Genomic DNA, 18,443 nt, shown 5'->3' with positions numbered 1-18,443 from the left:
CGCTTCTTGTGTACTCCGTGTTTGTTCCTGTTGACCTTCTGCTTGATGGTTAAAGAGTAGATGTGTTTGTGGCAGGCTTTCATTAGCTAGCTTTCCTGAATGCTGCAGTGCTGCCCACTAGTGCATAAAAACTCACACTGCACTGTGAGATCTGTGCCTGACCCCCAACTGAAATGCAAAAGGTTGTGATGAGAAACTTTGTAAATGATGAAAGTAGTCCAAACTAGAAAAGCATCCAGGCTGATTTTTTTTTTTTTTTCTTGCACCAAAATGTCTTCACATTCAATATGTAAACATGTTCCTGCAACAGTTGCAACATCATATTGTCTAAGCAAAAGCCAAAAAAAAAAAGTGCAAAGGTTCAAAGTAGTCTCATTAGGTTTACACTGCTTGGGTTTATCAGCTTCATGTACATTTACTATGAAGTTGAATTGTGATAATGCTCTCTGAATAAATCCAACACAAGTAAACCACTCTGTATTGTCCAGAAGTTAAATGGCTCCCTGGAAGCATCTCAGTCAAGTTGTTGATTTGAGCTAATGGTGTTCAGACCTCTTCGGAGGGAGTTTTTTTTTATTTTTATTTTTTTCCCCAAGCATGACGAGCAAGCAAGATATTCCCACTTGCAAAATCCTGTGAAATTGACAAAGCAAGATCATTTCACATCTGTATCAAAACGATTAACAGGTGAAGAGTGTCAAGAGTAAAGTATCAGTTACGGTTCAAGCAGAGCTGGGTAATAACTGATGACATCTCATTATCAGATTCCAAAAAGGACTTGCTATTAAATTACATTGTAATAGTAAGATTAAATGCATTTCTGTGTGTTTTTTATATCAGTATGGTACAATATTATCCTATTCAAATCATTGTGCTAAACAAGCTAGGTCAAAAGTAATCTGATTATATTACCTAAAATGAGTAATGTAATGGATTACGTTACTAAATACAGTTTCTGTCATGTAATTTGGAATCGGTAATGGACTGCAATTTGTAAGTAATCTAACCAGCACTGAATACAAGAATAGTTCCCCCAAAACTGAAAATTCTGTCATTGTTTATTTACCCTCTTGTTGTTCCAAACTTTAATGAGCCTTCTATATATTATGAACACACATACATTCATACACTTATGACGCCATGTATGACTTATATAGGCTATATAAGTGTGAGTAAACAAAAGTTTTCAGACAAACAATTACATTCAAACATTAAATTCACTGTAAATATTAAATAAAAATAATTATTAGTACTTTTTTTTTATCAGTCACAATTCCAAGGTCATACTGTTCTCTCTGCTTTGAGACTGGACTCTTATCAAAATAAACGCATGGGACAACACATTAATAAATTAAAAACACACATTTGACAAATTACACCTTTTTTCTACAAATTATTACACAAATACAAAGACTAACCAAAAAGTTATGCATGACAGTCAATAATCTTAAATGGAAGGAATCGGATGGAAGACACAGATGGATTGGTGACAGTTTTCCTCTTAGGTCTTGTACTTTATTCTAATAAGTTTAGTGTACTCTTTCTGTTCCTGCTCTTCGTGTTTGGTTTAATTTGTTATAAAACTCACTCTGCACTTGAAATCTCCTCACATCATAGTGGCTTACACACGTCTCTCTGTTACGTGTCCTAACAATGCTAACAAGAGCTCTTCTCATGCCAGTTAACAATGTATTGGTGGCTGTAGACTCTTCAAGCACATCTGATCTTTCTGTTAAGCATGAACCATCTGTAACAACGTCAGTGTTGTAGAATAGTTTACTCAGAAATGTCATTTCAAACCTACACGACTAACTTTTGTTGAATACAAAACACTTTACTTCTGACACTGGAAATGTTCCTGTGCAAATTGCCTACGTGCCTCAAGTGCCTACACATTAAAGACAAAAATGTATGCAGAGCAAATTTTGTAAAAAAAAAAAAAAAAAATGTAAATAATAATAATTGACAATGTTTAGCTTAGCTTTTGCTTGTGTACCTCCTGAGGGTGATTGCAACACTGGATGATGTTGCATGAGGTCTAAGGATTTACCTTGAAGATCTTGCCTCCTCTATCAACACCAAATCATCTTGCAAGCAAAATAGAAAAGTGAAGTTCTACTGATAGAATTCTAGGCTGTTGGGAGTAGTCACAAATAAAAACACCATTTAGAAGTCAGGGGCATATTGAAATGTGGAAGTTAGTTAATTAAAAGGTCTTCAAAGTAAAGTCTCTGCAAGGCTACAGTGGTACTGGCTGACAAGTCCTGAATATCAATCGTTACTGTTTAAGTAAAACGTTTTGCAATTTGGACAGGTCTTTAAGATGGAACAAAACAAACCTGTTATTAAAATGCACAATACAAGTCATACAATTCAGAATCGTTGTATTTTAGAAAACTTTGAATGGCAAACTGTGGCGCAGCATGATTTTGAACAGCTGTTGGGTGCCACGAATAGACTTGAGTGTGGACATAGAGTTATAGCTAAATAGACTAGCGATTTGATGTGTGTTACCCACCTGACTTCACAGAAGCTAATCTATAATCTCTGAAAATATTGGTCTGATGCTGTTCTATTGGGGGCTCTGGCAGCTGGCTTTACTGTTGGCTGATCACGGTGCCTTCCAAACGGGATATAACGCCCTCTGAAGGGCACTTCGGAGTGAAAACAGTCATGGCCACCATATTGAAGGGTCGTTCCAAACCGAAGTTTTTTTTTCTTTCATTCTTAAAAGTGGTGTTCAGAATGAAGGATTTCGAAGGGTACAACTGATGGACTCTTCGGGCTCCCATGATCCTTTGCACAGATTCTTTGCAAGATGATGGTGCATCCATGTGGGACCGTGATGATGATGCAGAAGAGCACTTCAAGAAACAGTTGTTTGGTCCCCTACACCATTCAACCCTTTAAAGCTCTCACTCCGGAGGGTATTAGGGCATAGGGATGAGCCCTTCCCAACGTCTGCACACACGGACAAATGTGACATCATATACCTCTGTAAATAAATACAATTTAAATTCACGTTTCACACACTTCAATGCACTTTGAATGGAACATCATTCAAGGGATCATGGTAGAATATCCTGTGATGTCCACTTCGCAGGGCACTTACATTCGAATAGAACAAACGTCTGAAGCGATAAGAGAGACGTACAAAATGTGCAGAGCAGGGGACACAAGGACTGGAATTGAGAACCGCTGTTTCAGTCCATTTATTGTAACTACACACAGAACACTGTGTTTCCCCACGGACCATTATCACTGACACACAACCCCATAAACACTGGACATAGTCTGTGTCCCAATGTTCACACTATCCATGCTAAATTCTGTTTGATATTAGTCATTTTCAATACTATTAAGAGAAGATAGGGTGGATAGTATGCACATTGGGACACAGGGATATTTAAGACTATAAATCAATATGGTGGCTAGTTATGATGTCCCTGCGTTAGCTATGTTTTGTTAAAGACTAAGTGCCATTCATGCTGATTATCTCATTCTCTCTCTGTGACACACACACACTCCCCATACAGTTTTGCATAAAAATACCACAGAAACTCACACAAACACACTCACCCACCCATCCATCCACTCACCCACTCACTCACTCAAACCACTCACCCTCTCAAACCACTCACTCACTCAAACCACTCACTCACTCACCCACTCATTCACCTACTCACTCACTTACTCAAACCACTTACCCACTCACTCACTCACTCACTCACTCACCCATTCAAACCACTCACTCACTCACCCATTCACTCACCCACTCAAACCACTCACTCACTCAAATAAACCACTCACTCACTCACTCACTCACCCACTCTCTCACACACACACTCGCTCACCCACTCCACTCACTCACTCAAACCACTTACCCTATCAAACCACTCACTCACCTCACTCACGTCTCAACCACTCACCCACCTCACTCACCCACCACTGGACCTCACCCACTCAAACCACTTACCCACTCACCCATTCAATCAACTTAACCTCTCACCTCACTCACTCAAAACCACTCACTCACTCACCTCACCCCACTCAAACCCACTCACTCATTCACCCATTCAAACCACTTACCCCACTCAACTCTCACCCATTCAACTCACCACCACTCACTCGCTCAAACCACCTTACCCACTCACCCACCCACTCACCCATTCACTCACCCACTCACTCACACCACTCACTCACTCAAACCAACACCCATCCCCACCTCAAACCACTCACTCACAAATCCACTTCACCCACTTACTCACTCCCCCTAACATACCCACTCAACATACCCACCACTCACTCACTCACTCCCACTCACTCACTCACTAACCACTCACTCACTCACACCACTCGTTCACTCTCCTCACTCACTTACTCTCAAACCACTTACACTCACTCATCACTCCACTCACTCACTCACTCACTCACCCACTCATTCACCTACTCACTCACTTACTCAAACCACTTACCCACTCACTCACTCACTCACTCACTCACCCACTCACCCATTCACTCACCCACTCAAACCACTCACTCACTCAAATAAACCACTCACTCACTCACTCACTCACTCACTCAAACCACTTACCCTATCAAACCACTCACTCACTCAAACCACTCACTCACCCACTCAAACCACTCACCCACTCACTCACCCACTCAAACCACTTACCCTAATAAATTATTTAATCAAAACAAACTTAGCTTATCATATCTAAACTCACTCACTCAAACCACTCACTCACCCACTCACCATCCACCCACTCACCCACTCACTCACCCAAACCACTTACCCTCTCACACCACTCACTCACTCAAACCACTCACTCACTCACTCACTCACTCACCCACTCAAACCACTCACCCACTCACTCACCCACCCACTCACCCACTCAAACCACTTACCCACTCACCCAAACCACTTACCCTCTCACACCACTCACTCACTCACTCACTCAAACCACTCACTCACTCACTCACCCACTCAAACCACTCACTCACCCATTCAAACCACTTACCCACTCACTCACCCATTCACTCACCCACTCAAACCACTTACCCACTCACCCATTCACTCACCCAAACCACTTACCCTCTCACACCACTCACTCACTCACTCACTCACTCACTCACTCAAAACCACTCACACTCCGTCACCCACTTCACTCCTCTCACTCACCCACTCAAACCACTCACTCACCCACTCAAACCACTTACCCACTCACCCATTCACTCACCCAAACCACTTACCCTCTCACACCACTCACTCACTCAAACAAACCACTCACTCACTCACTCACTCACCCACTCAAACCACAAACAAACCACTCACTCACTCACTCACTCAAACCACTCACCCTCAATCTACTCACTCACTCACTCACTCACTCACCCACTCAAACCACTCACCCACTCACTCACCCACCCACTCACCCATCCACCCACTCACACCACTTACCCACTCACCCATTCACTCACCCAAACCACTTACCCTCTCACACCACTCACTCACTCACTCACTCACTCACTCACTCAAACCACTCACTCACTCACTCACTCACCCACTCAAACCACTCACTCACCCATTCAAACCACTTACCCACTCACTCGCTCAAACCACTTACCCACTCACCCACCCACTCACCCATTCACTCACCCACTCACTCACTCACTCAAACAACATACCCACTCAAACCACTCACTCAAACCACTTACCCACTTACTCACTCCCCCACCCACTCACTCAAACCACTTACCCACTCACTCACTCACCCACCCACTCACTCAAACCACTTACCCACTCACTCACTCACCCACTCACTCACTCAAACCACTTACCCACTCACTCACTCAAACCACTTACCCACTCACTCACTCAAACCACTTACCCACTCACTCACCCTCCCATTCACTCACCCCCTCACTCAATCCCTCACCCACACACACACACACTCATTCACTCACCCACTCACACACACACTAACTCACTCTCTCACACACACACACACTCGCTCATCCACTCACTCAAACCACTTACCCACTCACTCACCCACTCACTAACTCACTCACTCACTCACTCACTCACCCACTCACCCACTCACTCACTCACTAACCCACTCACCCACTCACACACACACTAACTCACTCACCCACTCTCTCACACACACTCGCTCATCCACCCACTCATCGCTCACTCACTCGCTCAATCAGTCACTCACTCACACACTCATTCACTAATCCACTCACCCACCCACTCACATACTCACCCCCCCCCACTCTCTCACACACACACACACAAGTAGAGAGACATTTAAAAGGGTTTATTCTCCAAATAATTAAAATTTTATGTTGCAGAAAAATGTCTTTAGAAATTGTGTATGGACTCTTGTTCAAAGTCACCTTCCTGTCCACTGATTTTTGCCTTTTACAAAAGCCACAAAGCCTTCAAAGAAGACAGTGAAGGCTTATGTCATGCTTGAGCTTTAATTAGGCTGAAATTTGAAATATAATTTGCACAAAATAAATGTGAATTTTAGGTATTATTATTTCGATTTATGCCTTATTTTTTAATTTGTACTGCTTACCTTTTTTAAAGTAACGTGAAATAGATTTTTGTATTTTTTCTTTATTATATATATATATATATATATATATATATATATATATATATATATATGTATTTGTATTTGTATTTGCATTTTGAATGTAATTTGGCAATTAAATGCATTAAATGGGTTTAGTTTTCACAGTTATTAATGTATGCAATTTCAGCAATAAAATTTTTTATTTTTCTAAAAAGGAAACAAATTAGCTGTTTATTTTAAGAGACTTATTTCCTATTGTATATTTAGTATTGCTCTTTAATAGAGAAAAATTACTTATCCAATTAATCAATGGAATAATCGGTAGAATACTCCATTAATAAAATAATCGATAGCTCCAGCCCTAATGTTAAATTAGTTATCTTATCCATTAAGCGACCTGTTGCTCGCCATTGCTACAATCTCGCTCGCTCTTTGGCAGTGGCAGGGATTCCGGGGAACGTAGTGGGCATGGTCAACCTGTGACTTCCCAGACAGCAAGCAGTTTTGGCCCACATCTGGCCCGCATGGATTTCACACGGGCCAGATGTGGGCCGGATCTGGGCCAACACTATTTTGCTGTCTGGGTTCAATCGAGAGCGACCAATAGAAAAAGGCTTTTCATCCTGATGGGTAGAGGCCGCCCACTGAGACACAGTTTCACTCGCAAGCAAAACTTTTCAGCAAAAGGTGTAGACCAAGCAGAAACCTCCCGCTCTCTTGAAACCAGCACGGAAGTGACTACAACTGCAATTCATTGACTGGCCGCTTGAGGCTGGCTCCAAAAGGGAGTCAATCCCATAGACTCCACATGTTAAAATGCCCAACTTGAATCCAAATCCTGTTAGATAGATATTTTTATTTAGAGATGGTTAACATCGAAGTTAATATGCCCTTTACCTTAAGTATTTCAATGTATTTAGATTAAGTTACTAAACTTCAGTAATCTTACAAAACGTATTACAAATTGCTTTTTAAAACGTGTTCCGTAATTTGAAATAACCTTCCCTACTATGTTCATGCATTCCCTGGGAACTGAACCCATAACCTTGATGTTGCTAGTGCCAGACTCTACGACATGTGTTTTATATGATACCATCAGCATTAGTTTGAGTGAAAAACTGAACAGAAATGGATATGAATTCCAGATGAGCACTGAGCCTGGGACGTTCTGGAAGGCCACTGTCCTGCAGTGTTTAGTTTCATCCCTAATCATACACACCCTGTAATCATGAATCTTGAAGGTCTTGTCCTGTTCGAGACGAGGTCGGATGTGAGAACATTCGAGTTCAAACGACCCACTTCCAACCTTAATGATTTCCAATCGCTTGTCACATTCACGTTGACCACATGATGTCGACATAACACAAGAAAAGCAATTTGTGTTTGTTGTCTATGGCCTTTCACACTGTAACCCAGAAGATCCTCCTGTCAGCCCTCTCTGACTTGAGCAGCAAAGGTACAGTAGATCTTTACAGGTCTCATGGAGTGGAGGGCTGTCTGAGCAACATCAGCTAATCAGTAGCGTTCCTCAAGGTTCTGTGTTTGCTCCTTTATTGTTCTCCATTCACACAAACTCACTGGGAACATGGCCTGCTCATGCATCATGAACATTACTGCTTTAATGACACATCTCTTGTGATGACTTTATGTATCATTTTGGAAAATGCTTCTGCTGAAATAACAGCATAGGAATAATTACAAACTGTGAAATGGTATATTCATTTGACACAAAAACCGTGATATCGAGGCCTGTGTCCTCTACAGTTTGTGTAATGTTTTCGTGACCAACACAGCCGCTGAATATGCAGAGCTCTTTAGACAGACCATGACAAGTGGTGGTCAGTAAAAAACAATGCAAAGGTGGTAAAAATGAAAGAGCATACAAAACCAGATGCAAAAGTAAAAGGCGGTCATATAGTGATAAAGTAATCAAAATGAGGCTTTTTAAATGCATTTAAATTTAAACACTGAGGTCATCTATATTCAAATGTTACTGACTAAACGAGACGTTCACAAGGTGAGGTTTAGACAGTGAAAAGCACTCGAGACAGAACAGCATCAAACAAGGCCACATCTTTTCATTTTACAAAATTTATTTGCAGGAATGCAAAAACACTTGTTATGCAGCAGTACTTTAAAATGCCATTTTTTTAATATCTATATAAAAATGGTCTGATGGTGATACAGAATTCAGAAATAATTGTGGAGTCAGTCATATTCAAAATCCAGTCAATACTTTTAAAGAGGCAAAAAAGAAACTGAAACATCAACAGAATCCCTTTAAAAAACCCTGTTTGAGCGCATAAGAGAATTAAAGTTACCGATAACATGCCCAAAACGATGCATATCTTAATAATCCATCACATCAAATGTGATGAAAAGGCAGCTATGGTGCGCCCAGTTCAGTGACATCAAAGTCCTGCCTGCCCTGAGCACAGCTCTGATTACAGACTGAATGAGTAACGGCATGATGAGACCCTCTCTCACCAGTCCAGTCTGATTCACAATCAGCGCCAGGGATAGAGATGGAGCAAAGCTGAAGTTCAGATACCAGCCGAACTGCCTCCGTCGAGAGAACGAGGAAGCAGCGGCATTCAGAACAGTGCTCTGGACTTACCTTTAAAAACAACGGTGAACTGTGCTTGCCTGGGCAGCATGGAGTTCACAAAAGGGATGGTGTTGGTTTCAAAATTGATCAAGCAGCCATCAATGTGGACTGCATGGGTTTTAAAGCTTTTTTTTTTGTTTTAAGAACAATTAATTTGGGGGAAGGGTCTGAGAAACACAGCTAAAACTTCTCAAAGTAGCTTCTTCCTCAAGTTCAAGCTTTTACAAACAAGTAGCATCCTCATCATCGCCTGTCTCACGAGCTGTAACTACATCCTCAGAGGCAGGCGTCTCGCTCAGGCACGGCTTCTTTAGACTCATCACATGAGTGTCATTCACATGCCCAGTCTGACTGTTCAGCTTATTACAAAAGGACTATAATACACTAGGTACATTGGCTCTGATGGTGCCCTTGTGCATAAGTTGAATATAAAAGCCCTGCTTGCATTAAGTCTCCGTATGTACAGTACAGATAGGGCAGTTTCAGCCTCCAGGATGAGGTAGTTAACCAACCCTTTCCAAAAAAACACCCTAAAAAAAAAGGTTCAGAAAAGAACCATTTTACCTGGAATGCCTGGTCAGTCACGCCAGGTTGTAACAACGGAAGGAGAGAAAAAAAAAAAAAAAAAAGGCAAGACTCAAATACAAGCTTAACATGTTCGTCCTCATGATAAGCTCCAGTTAAAAATACACAAATATACAACAGCATCAAGCTCCTCCAAGCCACTTCAAACATCTACAAAGTGCAAAATACATGTAACGTTAAGGATAAAACTCCTTTGGGCTACTTCATCCTCCAGAAGTAACGGTAAATGGCATTTTCTCTCATGACACAAGGGTTCTGGGACATTATTACAAATGTAAAAAAAAAAAAATATTAAATACAAAAAAAAAAAAAAGAAAACAAATACACAGAGTCCACACACACACACACACACGTCTGATCGTGACTTTGCGTTGATGGCAATCTTGGAGGCAGACGGGGAGAAGATATGCTTCCGTAAGGCAGGAACCGAGCTGGGCCTTACCATCACCTCCGCTGGCTGCACCTGGCGTGACCCCACTGAGCTAGTCAGTCTTCACTGGGACATGTCAGGGACCAGCCTCCACCCCTTTCCCCTGCTAGCCACAGGTAACAAAAGGAACACAAATTAGAGGAGCGTTAACAATGAGTACAACACAAAAGGAAAAAGAATCACACACACGACTGCAAGGAAGATGCCAGAGACAGAGAAAGCAAAATGCATTCACTAGAGACTACCGACGGCACCCTGTGTTTGGCATGCACTCGTGTAAGGAGCTCGAGAGAAACAAGCACAACAGGAGGCTCGGGTCGAAGCGACAGGAATTAGGGATCTGGAGGGGGGGCGGGAAGTTACAGAGATACAACAGAAGGAAAGCACAAGACAGAGGCATGCACGGCAGCTTCCCAGTGGCTCAAATTTGGGACAAACGTGCCAAAGAGAGTTAGAGCTTCTCCAGCAACAACGACGCCTCGACATGGACACGCTGTTTAGCATCAAATTGTGCTTTCTGTGGCTATCATCGAGTTTAGCCTCGGTCCTCGTGGAGGGTTCCTCTAACAAAAAACCCATTGAACGGCCGAAACACAAGGGGACCTCAGGATGATCTAGAGAGAAGGTGCCCAAAATTGCAATGGCAGTGAAATCGGAGGCAGTAAAGAAAGCCTCTCAAGCTGGAGGAGGATCGTGTGAAATGGGGTATGTATTTACACAGAGCTTGAGTGGAGAGAGGATGTGGACTTCAACTTGGTGATATCAATTTGAAGGCATGCGGAGTGAGGTAGCAGCACGTCTACAGGCAAACCTTTAGCCTTTTTCTTCACAAGGGAGCCGTAAATTTGTAGGCAATTTGAAGAGAGAATTTGCCGAAACATGAATTTGAAACACAATTTGAGTTTTTGTACACTGGTGCGTGTATGTTTATTCAAGCAGACAAACAGCAAAGAATACAAGCCAAAATGTAAAGCCAAAAATTTGGATCAAAGTCCTTTTTTTTTTTTTTTAATTGTTTTCCCCAAAAACAAGACACGCTATTTGACTAGCATTATCTTTTATAACAAACAAATAGCATTTTTTTTTTATTTTTCCTTTTTCGTTGAATACAAGTTTAGGAGACACTTTTTTTTTTTCCTTTTCTTCCTTTTTTGTTGCTGTTACCTACTTTAGACATGAAGAGCAGAATTCCTATGAACACACAAGGTACTATAGCCAAATAGACAGGTAGAGCACAAAACTGCAAATTTAAAAATTTCAATCCCGATTTTTAAAAAGTAGGAAACGACTTCCAAACAAAACATAAAACAAACAGTTCTGCAGAAGCAGGAGGGAGTGACTACTGATCGAGTCCAAGCGGATTCTTAAAATATGTACAAGAGGAGCGAGGCAACCTTTAATGGATTTGAGGGCCAATCAAGTCTCTAAAAAGGTTTGGGGTTTTTTTTTTTTTTTTTTGGAAAAGAAAAAAAGAGCCCTACATTCTTCCTTCCACTGTTGCCCAAAAGAATCCTGATAAACAAAACTCTGGTTGTCAGATTTGTAACCCATAGTTACCAGAATGATCGCCACCTTGCAAGGGTTTGCTGTGCAATGGGTTGCGTAGCCCCAGTTCTGATTAATGGTCTGGCGCCGTTTGGAATCTGGCTGGTTGTAGCCATCGGCTTTGCGCTTGCCTCCTACATTTCCACCGCAGTCCACCCCCGAGCAACCACGTACCCCGCGCACCTCTCGGCAGAACCCCCGACTCTGGCTCCTCCGCCGTGGGGCTCCTGCTCGACTCCCCAGACCTTCCACGCGCGGGGAGGGAAAGCATAAGGAAGCCGCCGGGCCCCCGTGAGCGAAATTAGAGCGCTGGCCCCTCTGCCACGCACACGGAGACACACCCGCCTCGAGCCCCGCCGCGCCCCTCCTCTGCCTCGACTCGGCGCGGGCGCCTGGGAAGTCATCGTAAGCGAAGTCCGAAGTACGGGTCGTCGTAGCCGCCCCTGTAGTTATGGTAATCATAATCGTAACCATAATAATCGTAGTAATCTTCGTAGCCATAATAGTCTGGCGGGTAGGAGTAACCACCCCGACTGGCACCCCGGCCCCGGCCCCTGGCAGGAGGCGGCATTTGAGGAGGCCCATAGTAGTAGTAATCATCATACCTGTGAGAGAAGAGCACAGGGATGTTTACATGGAACAAGCACCTCTGAGATTGCTCACCTCGGAGACACAGAGCTGTAAAGCGTCTGCTCCTGGAGGGCTGCAGAGTCCGGCTCAAACCCCAAACACACCTGCCTGAGCTAATCAGGGTGTTCTGGATGACTCAAAACACCCATGCCTTGTCCAAACACCCACACTTGCGTTCTCTGCACTACACTACTTATGACTTCTCCACTGCGTGGTACGACTCGGCATGGTTTGCGTTTCCACTGTAGTTTAGTATTGCTTTAGAGTGGGCGGGATTATTCACATGTCGTTATAGTTGCGTCGCCTCTACTCGCCCAATCAAGCTCTCGCTGGATCCGCTCCTCTGCTATCAACGAGAGGAACGTCTGTACTTCCGCAACAGACAACATAACTTTTCGGTTGTTAAAAAAAAGTTGTGCTTGTTCAAAACAGTTGTGTCCGATCGTTGGCTGGCTGTGCTGATTTTTGTGTCTCAAGTTCAGTGACGCAGGTGACGATTCTCTCCAGCCAATCCGTGATCAGCAGAGCTTACACGTTAGTTTTGGTAACAGCACGGTTCACTTGGAACCTCAACCGAGGTGGTACTAAAAAAATAGGGACTAGGTACTGTACGCAGTGGAAAACCCCCCAATAGTAAACCGTACCGAGCAGTGGAAAAGCGCCATTATAACGTTGTAAAAATGCGATAGCTTTATCTCTGCTTTGCATTTTAAAAACAACTTCATGTCTGTTCAGCAGTCCCTATAACATGACAATTTAATTGGTTAAAATCATCATTTAATTAGTGCTAATTAAGTGATAAAAAGCAGCTGCAAATGTTGTACAAAATTAATACCAGCACTAATCATTGCACCAATAAAACGAGAAACACTGTTTTTCTACCAAATTATATGTAATATCTATTATATTATTATTTAACTTGCAAGGTCTCCGTGGCCTCTTGGCAAAATTTATTTCAAAACATGACGCATGATGGGTTACACCAAGCCTCAAATAGTGGTTGGGTGTTAAATTAAATTAAATTAATGCATTTAGCAGACGCTTTTATCCAAAGCGACTTACAGTGCATTCAGACTATCAATTTTTACCTATCATGTGTTTCCGGGGATCGAACCCCCAACCTTGCGCTTGTTAACGCAATGCTCTACCACTTGAGCTACAGAAACACTGTAGTGGGTGTTGTACTTGAGATAGTGTGGGTTAAGGGAACTACACTTAGGTGTGTTTAAGACTTGGGACACTTACTTCCTGTCACGTGCATGCGCTCTTAAGTGAGCAAGACCTCAAGTGTGGGTACTTGGACAAGGCATAAGTGTGCTGCATGAGAGTTGGACCGGACGTCTGAGGATAGCTGCCCTTCATGAGCAGGGCTGGACACCACTGCTGTAAACCCACAAAACTCACATTTGCGTCTTCGCTGCTTGACGCTGCGCCTTCCTCTCTTTCCGCTTCTGGTCGGGTGGCTTGGCGAACACAATCTCAATGTGCTCCCCCTCTAGATCTTTACCGTTTTCATTTCTGCCAGCGCCTGGCAAAACATCCACCACCGTCACACCACAATGTAACGAGCGACAACCCGGATTAACCTGCCGCTCAAACAACACCAGAAACCTGCTCCTGGACACTTGTTCCAAAGAGTCTCACCTTGACCGCTCCATCTCGCTCGTCATAGTGAATGAAGGCGTAGTCTTTCAGTTTCTTCACTCGCTCCAGTTTGCCAAACTGGCCGAACGCTGTTTCAAGTATTTCCTCTGTGACGCTGTTGGCCAGGTTCCTGACAAACAACACTTTCACCTAGGAGCAGATGAGATGACAACATGAGCTCTCTAGCTGTAAGAGAAGACGGGGCATAAAATATAAGAGCCGTTACTCCCTTAGCAGAAGACTCTAGCCAACGTCAAGTCAACAGTAAACTGCCAGCATGAAGCCTACTGCTTCAGAACAGTGTTATCTGAAGAGAACGTACAACCCCTTCACCAAAGAGAACACCTTGTGGTTTAGCACTGATCACGTTCTGACCTTCGCCATGACCTCCGGGTCAGGATCCTCAATAGGGTCGGCCCACTCGACGGTGACCACATTGCCCCAGACCTTCACCTTCCCGCTCATGAGCCTCCGTCGAGCCTGTGCTGCCGTTTTGTGGTCCTCGTACTCCAGAAAACAGAAGCCCCTGTTCTTTCTCTTATCGTCCGGCTGATGGTAAAGGATGACGTCAGTAAGACCCTCTGAGAAAGAGAGAGAGAACGTTAAATTTAGATCTTAAAGCGTTGAGAGGAATGCACGCTCGTTTCAAAGCAAAGCTCACCTGTGACTTTGGAAAACTCTTCAACAATCTGCTCTTTTGTCTTGCTCTTGGGAATGGAGCCCACAAAGAGTCTGTTGTTTGCCACTGATATACACACGCCAATATGTTTGCCCGAGCGGATTTCATGATTGTTACACTGAGAGGAGAAAAACAGGGATTGAATACTTGATCAGTGGTTGGATTCGTGAAGCCACACCCATGTCTATCACTACCCAACCACATGTTTTCACCAACACCCCAATAAGGTTTTCTGGAGTGATTCTGAGATATGATTGAGAGTCTAGTTTAGTACTTGAAGACAGAAGCAGCAGGTACACACTCATGAAGGGACCCGTAGGATCTGAGGGTCTTACTAGCTTGACGGCCTCCTGTGCAGCCTCTTTAGTGCAGAACGTGAGGAAGGCGTAGCCCCTGTTCAGGCCGCTCAGAGGATCCATCATCAGCCGCAGGTCCCAGATCGGCCCTGCCTTCTCAAACAGAGGCACGAGCTCGTCTTCAAACAAGTCCTCGGGATCTTCCCCACAAAGATCTGCAGTACGGAGGGAATGGAGAAGTCAGTGAGCCCGTCTGACAGGTTAGAGCCACACCTTACAGACATAACACACCCAGAGGCTACAAATATGAATTTAATAATTCAGTCTTAAACATCAGGAAGGAGATTCAGGACTTTCATTAATCAGTCAGTGATACCTGATTGTGACCAGGGTTATTGTTAACATTACTTAAAAAACATCAACTGAAGAAATTCAGCTAGTTGCTAAAGCCATATTTCTCATGTTCAATTGAAAATCAAACAGAACTGTAGTGGTAACAACACGGTGACTGGTCAGTGGCGTCTTCCTCATTTTTCTACTCACATAAAGCATTAACTCAGATCAGCATGTTCATCTATTTTATTTGTCAAGCAGCCGAGAATGGATTAGCTTCGTGTCTGGGTCCTGCTCATACAGTTTCTATATTAACTGTGCATTAACATGCTATGTTTGGAACTCCACACAGATTTCGATGTACCTGCTAACACCTGCTGGGCTTTACAGCAGACAGATGCTCTTAAACGAGGAGAGGCTGCAGAGTCAGATCTTAGCGGTAAACTGTCAGCGTAACGAAGTTACTCCAGAACAGTGTACATAACTCATCATTCAGACAGCCGTTACAGACCCCTGAAGCAGCGCATCACAGCACGAGAGCGACCGTCCTGATGTGAATTACCTCTGTCCCGACCGTGGGCTGAGCACCTGTGTAGACGGACTCTGGCGGAGGGCCGCCGTACTTGCGCTGACCTGTAGTGACATCCAGGGTGTAGCCTGTCCTCTCAAGCAAAGTCTGAAAAACATGACCAAACCAATCAACACAGGCACTTCCTTAAATAAGGTTTCAGTAATTTTAGTAGTAATATGTACATTCTACTGAACAATAGTAATGTATTTCTGCCACAATGTCTTCAAGTTCAATTTTAATTCTGTGACACTCCACTTTTAACTGTAAATTCCATTTTATAACGTTTTTCCACGTCAAGGAAATCATAGGGCTCTAAATGCTAGATAAGAAGCCCAAGCGCACCTTGATTTTTGCTTCATCTGGTCCTTTCGTGGAATCCACAACTTTGGTCCCCTGTTTCTCTCTCTGCCTGTAGGTCTTCATCACTCCACAGAGAAAGGCACTTTTGTTCTGGTGAAAGCAGGAGAGAGTGAGATAGTAAAACCTCCTCGAGTGTCACCACGCTGACACAGAGAGCAGAGCGAGAGCACTTACCTGCACATGGGACCAGGTCGCTCTCTTTGAACTGGACCAGAACTTGCAGTGCACCGTCCTCATCGAACTCTCTTCAGCGCTTCGATGGCCCTCTCGTCCAGGTCACTGTGCTCCACGAGGCCTGCAGGGAGAAGACCAGGGAAACCTCAGCGCAGCCAGAGATGTGAGGATCTGCAGGACGCTGTAGCCCCGTCCAGTCAGGCTCGTGGATTACACATCAGCGTGACTCAGAGAGAGAGTTCATGAGTATCATCATTCGGACAGGGCTTCAGCTCACACCAGCGCTGCGAGTCAGACGCTAGTGATTACGGGACAAGAGTATTTTGCTCTCTGATCGTCTAATTATTTCCAGGTTTTCCACAAATACAGAATCCCCACAAACATCCCCTGAATAGGCATCGGTCAATAGCAGCACCTCGTCCATACAGTACTAATGATTAATGAGCACCGGCCCCTCTCCAGGCCTGTCACGATAACATCGTTGTTGTTGAAATAATTGTGAGAAGCAATATACTGTCATTTTAAGCCACTGAATATACATTCATAATACAATAGCATAATACTGCAAGAAGGCCTAGACACTTTTAAATGAGTTAATTCTTAATTACATTTAGATCACAGAAATTAAGCATCAGAATATTAAGATGAAAAGCTTGAATAAATAGCAAATAAAACATTTTCTAACAAAAATTGCAAAGTAACAAGTAAAAAAAAGAAAAATGCACGAAGAACTTAGAGATTTTCCCCTGACCTTCTTCTCTCTGTAAATTAACTGTGCACACTCCTGCTGAGAAACACAATCCCTGCTCTGTACGCACAGATCTCTAAACAAGGCCATGTCTGCAGATCAAACTCTTTTTTTGCAGAAGCATTTTCTTTTATTTGAACGAGCACCTCATGACTACACCACGCTATGTACGAGAAGATGCAAAAGACACGGGCGCAAGTGGAATGTTAAAAAAAATAAAAATTATGTAAATATAATGGGCAATATATTGCATCACCACCAACTGAGGTCATGTACATGTATTAAGTGGATTTATTGATTATTGCGACAGGACTACTCACACCCCTTCGTAATTATCCTCTGTTAGTGATGAGCTGTAGGGGACGTCACCTGTCTCCGCTCTGGACAGCTGTCTCTATTGTCCCGGCGTATGTCCAGCTGGCCCCCCGGGGACACCCCCCCCGCCTAACAGCGCAGAGCTAATCCCCAGAATGGCTGCTCTCAGGACCGGACCAGACACGCTCTATTCAGCCTTTACTTCTACTATTCAGCATCATTTAGCGCTGCAGTACCCATTTTGCAGTGAAACCACACAAAGTTGCTAATGACCTGCCAATTCCCTACGCAAGAAAACATACAAAACATGGCATTGAATATGAAGAAAGTCAATTCGGAGGGTTCAAGCTTTGGCTTACCTGCTAGGTAAATCTCATCTAGCTTTTCAGCAACTTTTTGTGGTAGACCAGCTTCTAATAAAGTGTTGAAGTGGTCAGAATGGGTAAACTGCAGCAGACGTGTCCATCGGCTCCTCTGTACCATTCCCATTAATATGTTCTGTGGCCATGTCTCCAGAAATCTGTTCAAATGCAATGAGCCAAATTACTGCAGGGTTTGGTAGACAGTTACACAAATTAAATGGGTATTCAGTTTTATGCATAGGGTTCCTCATACTGCAATCTCGAAACCATCCAGTCTTTTATTTATTGTTTTACCTGCATGCAATGACACAAATGCGATCCCGATCATGCATGCACAAAGCCTCCTAGCAAACATCCCCCAACACATCCACAGCCAGCGCGTCTACTGCGCGAGCGAACACAGTGAACAAGTGCAGTCCATGACGCTTGAGCTCCTCGCGCGTCCCTTCATTATAACAGAAGCGCTGGTAAACTCCAGAACCATACTCGTGCAAACCAGTCCCGGGTTGCAGACTGAACTGATGTTAGACAGCATATACACAGTCTGTTTGTGTGATTGGTGAACACACACAC

At 43.5% G+C, this 18,443-nt stretch overlaps 1 pseudogene; it reads right to left on the bottom strand.

Moving 5' to 3' along the window:
• Window positions 1–11,109: 11,109 nt before the first annotated feature.
• Window positions 11,110–18,025, bottom strand: LOC109080174 (annotated as a pseudogene).
• Between the last annotated feature and the right edge of the window lie 418 nt (window positions 18,026–18,443).

The sequence above is a fragment of the Cyprinus carpio genome, chromosome B20 (assembly GCF_018340385.1).
Source record: "Cyprinus carpio isolate SPL01 chromosome B20, ASM1834038v1, whole genome shotgun sequence".
NCBI classification, from domain to species: Eukaryota; Metazoa; Chordata; class Actinopteri; order Cypriniformes; family Cyprinidae; genus Cyprinus; species Cyprinus carpio.
Note: the sequence above shows the minus strand (reverse complement) of the source record. Positions and strands in the feature narration are given on the sequence as shown.